General features: G+C 42.5%; 1 protein-coding gene across 6 annotated transcripts in view; it reads right to left on the bottom strand.

Moving 5' to 3' along the window:
- Window positions 1-11401, bottom strand: part of LOC109416018 (neuropeptide F receptor) — a 410464-nt gene that overhangs the window by 119368 nt on the left and 279695 nt on the right. The window lies entirely within an intron of this gene.

The raw sequence follows: 11401 nt of genomic DNA, 5'->3' as shown, positions 1-11401 counted from the left end.
CTTATTAACGTCTTGTACATGGTACATTTGGTGCGGGGGTGAATCTTTTTTGACCGCAGTTTCTTCTGGAGCCCATAATAGGCACGACTTCCACTGATGATGCGCCTTCGTCTTTCACGGCTCACGTTATTGTCAGCCGTTAGCAAGGAACCGAGGTAGACGAATTCTTCTACCACCTCGAAAGTATCCCCGTCTATCGTAACATTGCTGCCAAGGCTTGTCCTGTCTCGCTCAGTCCCACCTACCAGCATGTACTTTGTCTTAGCCGCATTCACCACCAGTCCGACCTTTGCTGCTTCACGTTTCAGGCGGGTGTACTGTTCTGCCACCGTTCCAAATGTCCTAGCAATAATATCCATGTCATCCGCAAAACATACAAATTGGCTGGATTTCGTGAAGATCGTACCCCGGCTGTTGAGCCCGGCTCGTCGCATAACACCTTCCAGGGCGATGTTGAATAGTAGGCAGGAAAGTCCATCACCTTGTCGTAGTCCCCGTCGAGATTCAAATGAACTGGATAGTTCACCCGAAATCCTTACGCTGTTCTGCACACCGTCCATCGTTGCTCTTATCAGTCTAGTCAGCTTCCCGGGAAAGCTGTTCTCGTCCATAATTTTCCATAGCTCTGTGCGGTCGATACTGTCGTATGCCGCTTTGAAGTCGATGAACAGGTGATGCGTTGGGACCTGGTATTCACGGCATTTCTGGAGGATTTGCCGTACGGTGAAGATCTGGTCCGTTGTCGACCGGCCGTCGATGAAACCGGCTTGGTAACTTCCCACGAACTCATTTACTTTAGGTGAAAGACGACGGAAGATGATCTGGGATAGCACTTTGTAGGCGGCATTCAAAATGGTGATCGCTCGAAAGTTCTCACACATTAACTTGTCGCCTTTCTTGTGGATGGGACAGATTATCCCTTCCTTCCACTCCTCCGGTAGCTGTTCGGTTTCCCAGATCTTGACTACTAACTGGTGCAGACAGGTGGCCAACTTTTCCGGGCCCATCTTGATGAATTCCGCTGCGATACCGTCCTTACCAGCCGCTTTGTTGTTTTTGAGCTGGTGGATGGCATCCTTAACTTCCCTCAGCGTGGGAGTTGGTTCGTTCCCGTCCTCTGCTGCACCAACATAGTCATTTCCTCCGCTGCCTTGGTCCTCCGTGCCTACATTCTCTTCGCCATTCAGGTGCTCGTCGAAGTGCTGCTTCCACCTTTCGATCACCTCACGTTTGTCCGTCAGGAGGCTCCCGTCCTTATCCCTGCAGATTTCGGCTTGCGGCACGCAGCCTTTGCGGGATGCGTTGAGCTTCTGGTAGAACTTGCGTGTTTTCTGTGAACGGCACAGCAGTTCCATTTCCTCGCTTTCCGCTTCTTCCAGGCGGCGCTTTTTCTCCCGGAAGAGACGGGTCTGCTGCTTCCGCTTCTGTCTGTATCGCTCCACATTCTGTCGGGTTCCATGCTGCAGCATTACCGCCCGCGCTGCATCCTTCTCCTCCAGAACCGCTCTGCACTCCTCGTCGAACCAATCGTTTCGTCGACTCCGTTCTACGTACCCGATAGTGCTCTCAGCTGCGTTGTTGATGGCTGCTTTGATTGTACTCCAGCAGTCCTCTAGAGGGGCCACATCGAGCACACCCTCGCCCGGCAACGCTGCCTCGAGATTCTGCGCGTATGCGGTGGCGACATTCGGTTGCTTCAGTCGCTCTAGATCGTACCGGGGCGGCCGCCGGTAATGTACGTTGTTAATAACGGAGAGTTTTGGGCGCAGTTTAACCATCACCAGGTAGTGATCGGAGTCGATATTAGCGCCACGATAGGTCCTGACGTCGATAATGTCGGAGAAGTGCCGTCCATCAATCAGAACGTGGTCGATTTGCGATTCCGTTTGTTGTGGTGATCTCCAGGTGTAACGATACGGGAGGCTGTGCTGGAAGAAGGTGCTACGAATGGCCATGTTCTTGGAGGCGGCGAAATCGATGAGGCGTAGGCCATTTTCGTTCGTCAGCTGGTGGGCGCTGAACTTTCCAATCGTCGGTCTGAATTCCTCCTCCTGGCCTACCTGAGCGTTTAGATCCCCTATGATGATCTTGACGTCGTGGTTTGGGCAGCGGTCGTACTCGCGTTCGAGCTGCGCGTAAAATGCGTCTTTGTCATCATCAGTGCTTCCGGAGTGAGGGCTGTGCACGTTTATTATGCTAATGTTGAAGAATCGGCCCTTGATCCTCAACCTGCACATTCTTTCGTCGATTGGCCACCAACCGATCACGCGCCTCTGCATATCGCCCATCACTATAAAAGCTGTTCCCAGCTCACGTGTGTTGCCGCAACTCTGGTAGATGGTATGATTACCTCTAAACGTTCGCACCATAGATCCTGTCCAACACACCTCCTGCAGCGCTACGATTCCGAACCCGCGGTCCTTCAGTATATCGGCGAGTATGCGGGTGCTCCCGATGAAGTTGAGAGATCTGCAGTTCCACGTACCGAGCTTCCAATCGCAAGTCCCTTTTCGTCGCTGTGGTCGTCGCCATTGGTATCGGTTCGCATTCTTCTCTTGTTGATTTTCCGGTGCTAGTCTTTTTTACGGCTGGCTCGCAGGGCCTGACACCAACCCACTAACCCAGGGAGCTGGGCTTACCTTCCCGGAAGCTACGGGTTCTGCATTGGCATTTCCTCCAACTACAGTGCTAAATAGCTAGGCTCGAGCGCCAGTCTTCGCCGGGGGTGGTGTTTTAATGGGCGCCCAGGAGATAATATTTTACCTGAGCTTCCATCCTTATAAATTCCTTCCTCATGAATTTGTTCATGAATTATTTCAAAAATTGCTCCGGGGATTCACTACCCAAGTCTTCCACGGATTCATTCAGAAATTTCTCCAATTTTTCCTTCAGAAAATCAGATCTTCAGATTTTTTCAGAAATTTGTGAATTTCCTTCAGTTTTACAGAATTTCAGAATTTTTTCCAAAGATTTCATCAGCAATTTTTACAGGAGATTCCATTTATTATTGCATTGGAAATTCACGAAAGAATTCTCCATGAACATTTTAGGAACATGTATAAAAATTCCAAAATATGTGGACACAATCTTTAAACAATGGAAATAGCTGAATTTTCAAGTTTTCTCAAAATTTCAAAGTGCCCGTAAGCAGCTTCTCTTTGGCAACTGCTAAAGTGTATGTAATGCTTGTGCATAATAGAAGTCTTTAATTAATCATAGATAATGCAATGAAGTCTTACAAAATGTACATTTAAGGCATCAATGCCGTATAATAAAGCAGATACATTTACATACATTTGGACTCACTTTATATTTTCAAACCTTACTTTTCACCTACTGACACCAGCTTCATTGATACTTTGAGATATGGTAATTAGACAACTTTATTGTATTCTATGTATTTTTTCTGTATTGGGATTCGAACCTACACACCAAATTTTTTGAAACGCTTCCAGCACAAAAAAATCAGCAAAATAAATTGCTGAATTTCAGCAAAATTTTTGCTGAATTTCAGCACAACGTTGCTGATCAACTGTCAAAATTGCTGGATGGTTCAGCAAGTTGAGAAATAATTGCTGATATTCAGTAAATTCGCATTGCTGAATAAAATCAGCACAAAAAAAATCAGCAAAGTTTGCTGAATACCAGTAAACAAAATTTGCAGTGTAGAATGTTGATCATGATGAATGACGGACGCGCTGACCGGGTGTACCACGGATGCTACGTGTTTCAGCCACGCCAAACACATAATAAAAACCATCGTAAGTTTAGCTCATGCCACTCACCGTGCTCGCCTTTGTGCTTCCTGCAGCTGTCAAATGTTTTGCTGAAACGTTTCCATTCCATCTGCGCCTACGGACTGCTTTGTCGTGTTTATTTGTGAGAATCGGATTCGATCAGCAAATCCACAAAAGTAAGTCTTCCAGTACATTTAACGAAATCAGTAATATCTAAACCATAAATTTATTCACAGCAATGCCGCCGAAAGCTAAATACCCCAAGAAAAAGGCCACGGATTCAACAAACCAAGAGAAGCTTCCTTCTGACGAAGTTAAAAACAAAGCCGCCGGTGGGCGCCGGAAGACCGGTGGCTCCGAGCCGAAAAAGCATCTCCATCCTCTCAAACCACGGAATGCCGAGGGCAATGTTGGTGTCCAGTCAAATGCGCCTAACTTTTCGCTGAAATTGCAGCAAAACAGTGCACTGTCGTCGAAAGTAAGGAAACCAGAAAATACAATTCCGTATCGGGGCACTCTACGATCACTTCAGATCCTGCTCCAGACTAACTGAATGAGTGCAAAGCCATGCTCCTCAAACCGGAACCTGCGGATGATCCAACGGGCATTCTCTCATCCGTAAGCAGCAGCAACAGCTTGAGTGTGAATTTTCAATTTGCCGACATAATGAAGAAGCTGTAAAGTATCGAGAACAACGTGCAAGAAATGGGGAAGCATCAGGCGAAGTGATTGATTCTTGGGGCACAAGCAAATGCGAAAATTGACTACCTTTTGTCCGAGAAGGCAAAGCAGCCAACAGTGAATGAAGCAGGTGAATCTCAGGAGTCGCTACTAGTCCCGGTCAACAGTTTGACCGACTTGGAGAATGCTGAAAAGCGATGTGAGGACGACAGTTACGTCGAAAGTGTTATTCGTGAAATGGGACAAATGCATGGCATAAATCGATTTTAAAACCGAGGCGGTACTGTCTGTCTCCAGATAATCGATCACTTTCTTGATCGCAGCTTTTTCCGTCAGTGTTCGTGGACCGGGATTAGCAAAACTTTTGACGAGAATCAAAAACTGGTGGAGAAAATTGCTTTCCCGAAGTACGAAAAGTTCATCAATCTGTTTTACAAAGTTATCTGTAATGCAGATGAGGACTTCACCAAGGATCCTTCGAAGAATGCAATAAGTTCTTCAAACAATGTCTGAGGAATTCTGAGCAACGTGTTGGTGAGCAGATGCTGAGATTGCCGGCTGCCAGAAATAGGACAAAAAGGATTCCCGTTGATTCAAACGACTACGCCGACAACTGTTGAGCGTAGTACTGAAAGAAAGAACTTATCTAGATCAGTTTCAACAGAACTTGATACAAACGTAGGAATGTAGTAACAATCAATCCAAAGCTTTTTGCTGAGAACTACAACCCTGTAGGATGCATATCGAGAACACTAGAGCGTCGTATGGTAAGATAAAATTTATCTAGATCAGTGTTGGGGATCATACGTGGGACCTGCATCGTCAAGGGTTAATTATTGTATTAACTATACACGAAGACTTAATTTGTATATCACACACACATATACATCCAAATTGTACCTAACACAACTTTTCCAATATGTAATAAACTTAGTATGAAATCGACTATCGCGTAGTACACACGTTTATCTGTCGCGGCGGAGAATGAACATCCCCTACATCGTCGGTACGGTCTCACCCACGTGCGGTGATCGATCCGTTTTACAGTGCATCATCAAAAACTCTCGTTAATCTCCCACCTTACCTCAAAGTGCACATTCTCGTTTTACGGCTGCCTATTTTTGAAGATCGCCGATCGTGGCGAATTTAGTGCGCGGTAAGTGATCGCGCCAACAATCAGTTTCAGCAGATCTAGATCAAAACCGAAGACTTAATGTAGTACCAACCATTCCAAAGCCTTTTGCAGAAGACTCGAACCCTCTGGGGTGCATATCGAGAACATTAGAGCATCGTATGGAAAGATAAAACTTATCTAGATCAGTTTCAGCACATCTAGAGCGAAACCAAAGACGTTAAAATGTAGTACCAACAAATCCAAAACACTTTTTCGAAGATTTCAACCCTCTAGGATGCATTCCAAGAACACTAAAGCGACATATTGAAAGACAACCAATCCAAAGCACTTTGTCGAAGATTCCAACTCTCTAGGATGCATATCGAGAACACTAGAGCGTCGTATGGAAAGATAAAACCAGTCTAGATCAGTTTAAGCAGATCTACAGGGGATGGCCAAAATGTTTGGGATAGGTAACATTTTTTCTCCCACAAAAAAAATCAACATGCTGTAACTTTTCATAGAGTGCATAAACAAATTTCAAATTTTGACTGTTTGTCAACCTATTATATGTGCATCATTGGTACAAATTTGGGCTCGATTGATTACTTTTTTGCGAAGTTAGAATCATTCGGGTAAAGCACTATTATTTAGACAACTCATTTTTTAACTGTCATATCTCGAAAACCAGTGACCCGAATTGAATGATTTTTTTTAACGTTTATCAACAATATATTGATACTTAATACGACGTTATTAAATGTAATATTTTGTTACGGCGAATTAAGTTATACCGGGTTGAAATTGTTACCCATATAGAGGAAAATAAGTCAAATTTACAATACCACGCACAAATTACTAAATGAGCATGAGCATAGATGACCGTACTATTCGTAGTTGCTACTCCGTGATTGACCAGAACAATCGAAGTTGCACAAGGAACCAACAGACGGAGCTTGGGAGTAGCTTACCGTCCTCAATGTGCATCTTCGAGAATTCCAAACTTTATTAGGTCAATAACGGCGCCGGCCACGTCCTTACGGTCATCGAGGAGGGAAAGGAATGTTATTATGACGTGCGTTGCTTACTAAAGACCGAGATCACCTCTGCGTCTCCACGTCTGTCATGGGAAGGACTTTTTGTTAGTGGGGAGGGGAAAGGGCGCATGATATGAGTTCACTTTGGTAAGTGGAGTGATTCATGCAACCCTATTAATATCAAACCACTTATTTTCATTTGGACTAAAACAAAACACATGCCGACATCGAAGATGACGAACCATTCAGATAGTTTTCGAAGTGCGAAAATTAACGAAAGAGAAAATAAAGTGATTTGAATCAACGTGGCTTTGGAACTTGGGCCGACACTTGACGTGACGAACATTTCAATGTCTGTTGACTAAAATCGCAAAAAATGTTGTTTGTTGCATTTATCGTATCATAAATCGCCCCGTACGAAGATGAGCAGTCAAATAGACGACGACGACGACCGAATGAAAACGCGGCCTGTAAACTTTTCCTCCAAAAACTCACTAAATCACCCCGTACGAAGATGAGCAGTCAAATAGACGACGACGACCGAATGAAAACGCGGCCTGTACACTTTGCCTCCAAAAACTCACTCTCGCGAAAATCTAGCAAAGCGAGCGCGCGAAACTTTGCTGCTGCCGAACTACCGCGCGCACACTACTGACTGCTTCAATACCACGCACAAATTACTAAATGTGTTCTTTCTTCAATCTTAATAGGCTCTTATATATTTTATTAGAGATAACTTGAGAACAGAAGTGGAAAGCCTTTGGATATCAACATTAAAATTTACTGACATTGATGTAAAAAATTACATTTTTTCGAAAAAAAAAATCCAAAAAGTGTCAATCTATGATAACTGTTTGCAACGTTTGTGAAGCATATACATATTGTAAGTGTACGTTCAAAATTTCATTCAATTCAGTTCACTGGTTTCCGAAATATGACAGCTCAAAAATGAGTTGTATAAAAAAATAGTGTTTTACCCGAACGATTTTAACTTTGCGAAAGATTAACCAATCGAGCCCAAATTTGTACCAATGATACACATAAAATAGGTTGACAAACAGTCAAAATTTGAGATATTTTTATGCACTCTATGAAAAGTTACAGCATGTTGAACTTTTTTGTGAGAGAAAAAAAAGTTGCCTGTTCCAAACATTTTGGCCATCCCCTGTTGTAGATCAAAACCAAATACATAAAAATGTAGCACCAATCAATCTAGGCAACTTTTCTGAAGACCCTTACCCTCTAGGGTGCTTGGCAAGAGCACTGGAGCGATTGTTCGTCGAGAGCTGCAATTCATCGTAGCTAGGGATCCCACTTTTTCTGATCACGGTATTCCGCGTAAAGTTTTATATCACGGTATTCGGAGTGTTAATGTTTTCCAAAGTTACGCAATATATGAATTTTAAAAGTTAATTTATTGTTTTCTTCGTTGAGCTGATTGTGGAAACGACCGACGGATTGGCAGAGTTATCCCTCTATGATTGGCTTTTCGGTCCGGATAAATTATAAGCGGGGTGATACTATTTCATCCGACGTTTCGACCCTTGGTTTGGGCCTTCTTCATGGAGGTTATAGGGATACCGCTACGTTTGTATCGCTGGTTGCTTAGCGTAGGGCTGTCGGGTTTGGTGAATTTAAGCTTGTGTAGGTTATTTGTGGGTAGATGGTGAGGGTGTAGTTTACAATAATTTGTTTTACCACTGCGCCGAACACTATCATGGCGTCTAGACACTGAATACTCATTATTCAGCAATGCCACTGAATACTCATTATTCAGGCATTGGGTTGTAGCACTGATGTTGCGCGCGATGGAAGTTGCTGCGGTGTCGTGTCACCGAGGCGGTTTCGGTGGAGCTTTCAATCGTAGCATGCATGCAACATAGAGCTCTGATGTGCTGCGAATGGGTGACGTCAGCCCCATTGGCGTATCTAGGATTTTTTCCTAGGGGGTGCCTGGGGGGTGCCAGTTTCAGTGGCTTCCAGGTTATTTTGCTTTTTTTTTGCAAAAAGAAATACCGATCCACCTTTATTTTCTTAGTACAAAAATATCGCGGGACAAATAAGCCCGAAATTTCAAACGCGCTTTATTTTAAAGAACAGTTTTTTTTTTAAATATCCGAACCGTTGTACTAACTTAACACTCTCTCCGTCATGTGAGGTTTAAGAACTTGATAACTTGATTACCTATAATACATGGAATTTGTATTTTCAGTTCGAACTTTACAATCATCACAACCCCTTTGTGGATTGAATATATTGATTGAGAATACATTTTCAGAGCATTTATTAGAAGTGTAAATCTCGGAAACTATCAAATATCCACAAATTTGCGTTTAACTTGTATTCATCGTGACATCCTCTTTGTTTTATTGCATGATAACAACCCTTATAAAATAGTTTTCAAGAACAATTGTAAGAGTTTTTTTTTCTCCCATGTTGTGGAAATTAAGCCACTGCGTCCAATAAGCTGAACTTTTGTGGCATTGAACTCGTAAAAGCAGAATACACATTTGCATTTTTGGTTTGACCGCAACATTAATAGCGAATTTCGATTTTTCTCTTCAGGATTTTGATTCTACTCTATAATATAATAAAGAAATTTGTGTTTTCGGCAAAACATTGTTTCGGTATTGCCTCAGGGAATACTCCCGGCAATTTATTTGGAAATTGTTTTGCAATTTATTTGAATTAAGACTTCTTTTAGAGATCTCTCATTTCAATTTCATTTCAATTCCTTTGAAATTGACAAATTTCTTCGGCAATTTCTTTAAGAATTTATTTGTTAATATGTCTGGAATTTGAGACTGAACACCTTTTACGCATCCTTTGAAAATTTCATCGGAAATTACTTTGGAAAGTTCTTTGGCAATTCCACTAGCCGTTTATTTGTTTTTTTTTACTTCATTAGCAAATCCTTTGAAATGTTTTCTCGGGAGTTTCTTCGTCAATTTTTTAGAAGTCTTTCAAGCGATGTTTTGTTAATGTGAACAATTTTTAGATAATTGCTTTTTAAAATTCTCTAATTTCTCTTCAGGCAATTCCTTTGGGAATTCTTTTAGTGATGCCTTTGGTGATTCATTCGACATTGACTCCGGGAACACCCTCACATTTTTTTTTTTGGAAATGTATCGCCAAGTCATTCTACTTTTTTTCGATTTTCGTCGATTTTTTGGACATCCATTACACAAGTTTACAAAATAAAACGAAAGTCGTGAACTTCTGTCAACGACCAAAATTTTTGATCCACAATTTGGTGCTGATTTCGAAACCGACCTTCAAAAAATTAAAAGTAGAACAGTTTTTGAGTTTTAGCTTAATATCGAGTTTTGCAACTTTTCAAAATATGTAATTTACTAAAATTTATATATATTGCGTTTTGTTCAACCAATTTTAAATCTTTTTCCATAAATTAAAAGTTGAATACAATACCATTCAATCATCTGAATGCAGGTTTTGCGTCAGATTGATGAAATTCAAGATTTTGGCGGGTTTTAGGGACGATCTTCTTAAATTTTAGCGAAATTCCCAAAAAAATTTGAAGAAATGTCACTGTTGAAAATGCTTTGACATCCATGTGCACAACAGAACATGTGCTCGATGAACAAATTGAGATTTGAAATTATGAAAAGAAATCCACGTACTCCGGTGAGACTCGAACTCACGACTCCCAATTCGCTAGACGGGCGCTTCTATTCCTTCAAGCTACGGAGTCACTCGACTATCTCCGTCGCCAGCAGGCCTAGAACTGAACTCGATTCCACAATCGCACATGGTTATCTTCTTTTCACAATCCAAACCCCCTTCGGATGGGATTAGATGAACATCTAACACATTGTCTGTTGTGCACATGTATGTCAAAGCGGGAGAGGAAGTTATTTTTAATTGTCGAGAGCTTCGGGCACTGCCTTCCAATCACTTATTGGTATGGCAATTAGTGTGCAGTCGGACTCTCGACGGGTCGGTCCTCGGCCGACCGAATACGGTAAGGGTGACCGTAGCACCTTACAAATGTCAATTTCTTGATTTTGCTTTGGCTGACCAAGCCATGTGGGAAATTACACTGTTGAAAATGCTTTGACATCCATGTGCACAACAGAACATGTGCTCGATGAACAAATTGAGATTTGAAATTATGAAAAGAAATCCACGTACTCCGGTGAGACTCGAACTCACGACTCCCAATTCGCTAGACGGGCGCTTCTATTCCTTCAGGCTACGGAGTCACTCGACTATCTCCGTCGCCAGCAGGCCTAGAACTGAACTCGATTCCACAATCGCACATGGTTATCTTCTTTTCACAATCCAAACCCCCTTCGGATGGGATTAGATGAACATCTAACACATTGTCTGTTGTGCACATGTATGTCAAAGCGGGAGAGGAAGTTATTTTTAATTGTCGAGAGCTTCGGGCACTGCCTTCCAATCACACTAATTGCCATACCAATAAGTGATTGGAAGGCAGTGCCCGAAGCTCTCGACAATTAAAAATAACTTCCTCTCCCGCTTTGACATACATGTGCACAACAGACAATGTGTTAGATGTTCATCTAATCCCATCCGAAGGGGGTTTGGATTGTGAAAAGAAGATAACCATGTGCGATTGTGGAATCGAGTTCAGTTCTAGGCCTGCTGGCGACGGAGATAGTCGAGTGACTCCGTAGCTTGAAGGAATAGAAGCGCCCGTCTAGCGAATTGGGAGTCGTGAGTTCGAGTCTCACCGGAGTACGTGGATTTCTTTTCATAATTTCAAATCTCAATTTGTTCATCGAGCACATGTTCTGTTGTGCACATGGATGTCAAAGCATTTTCAACAGTGTAATTTCCCACATGGC

Source organism: Aedes albopictus, chromosome 3 (genome assembly GCF_035046485.1).
Source record: "Aedes albopictus strain Foshan chromosome 3, AalbF5, whole genome shotgun sequence".
Taxonomy (NCBI): Eukaryota; Metazoa; Arthropoda; class Insecta; order Diptera; family Culicidae; genus Aedes; species Aedes albopictus.
The sequence above is the reverse complement of the archived record's forward strand: the minus strand, read 5'-3'. Positions and strand labels throughout refer to the sequence as shown.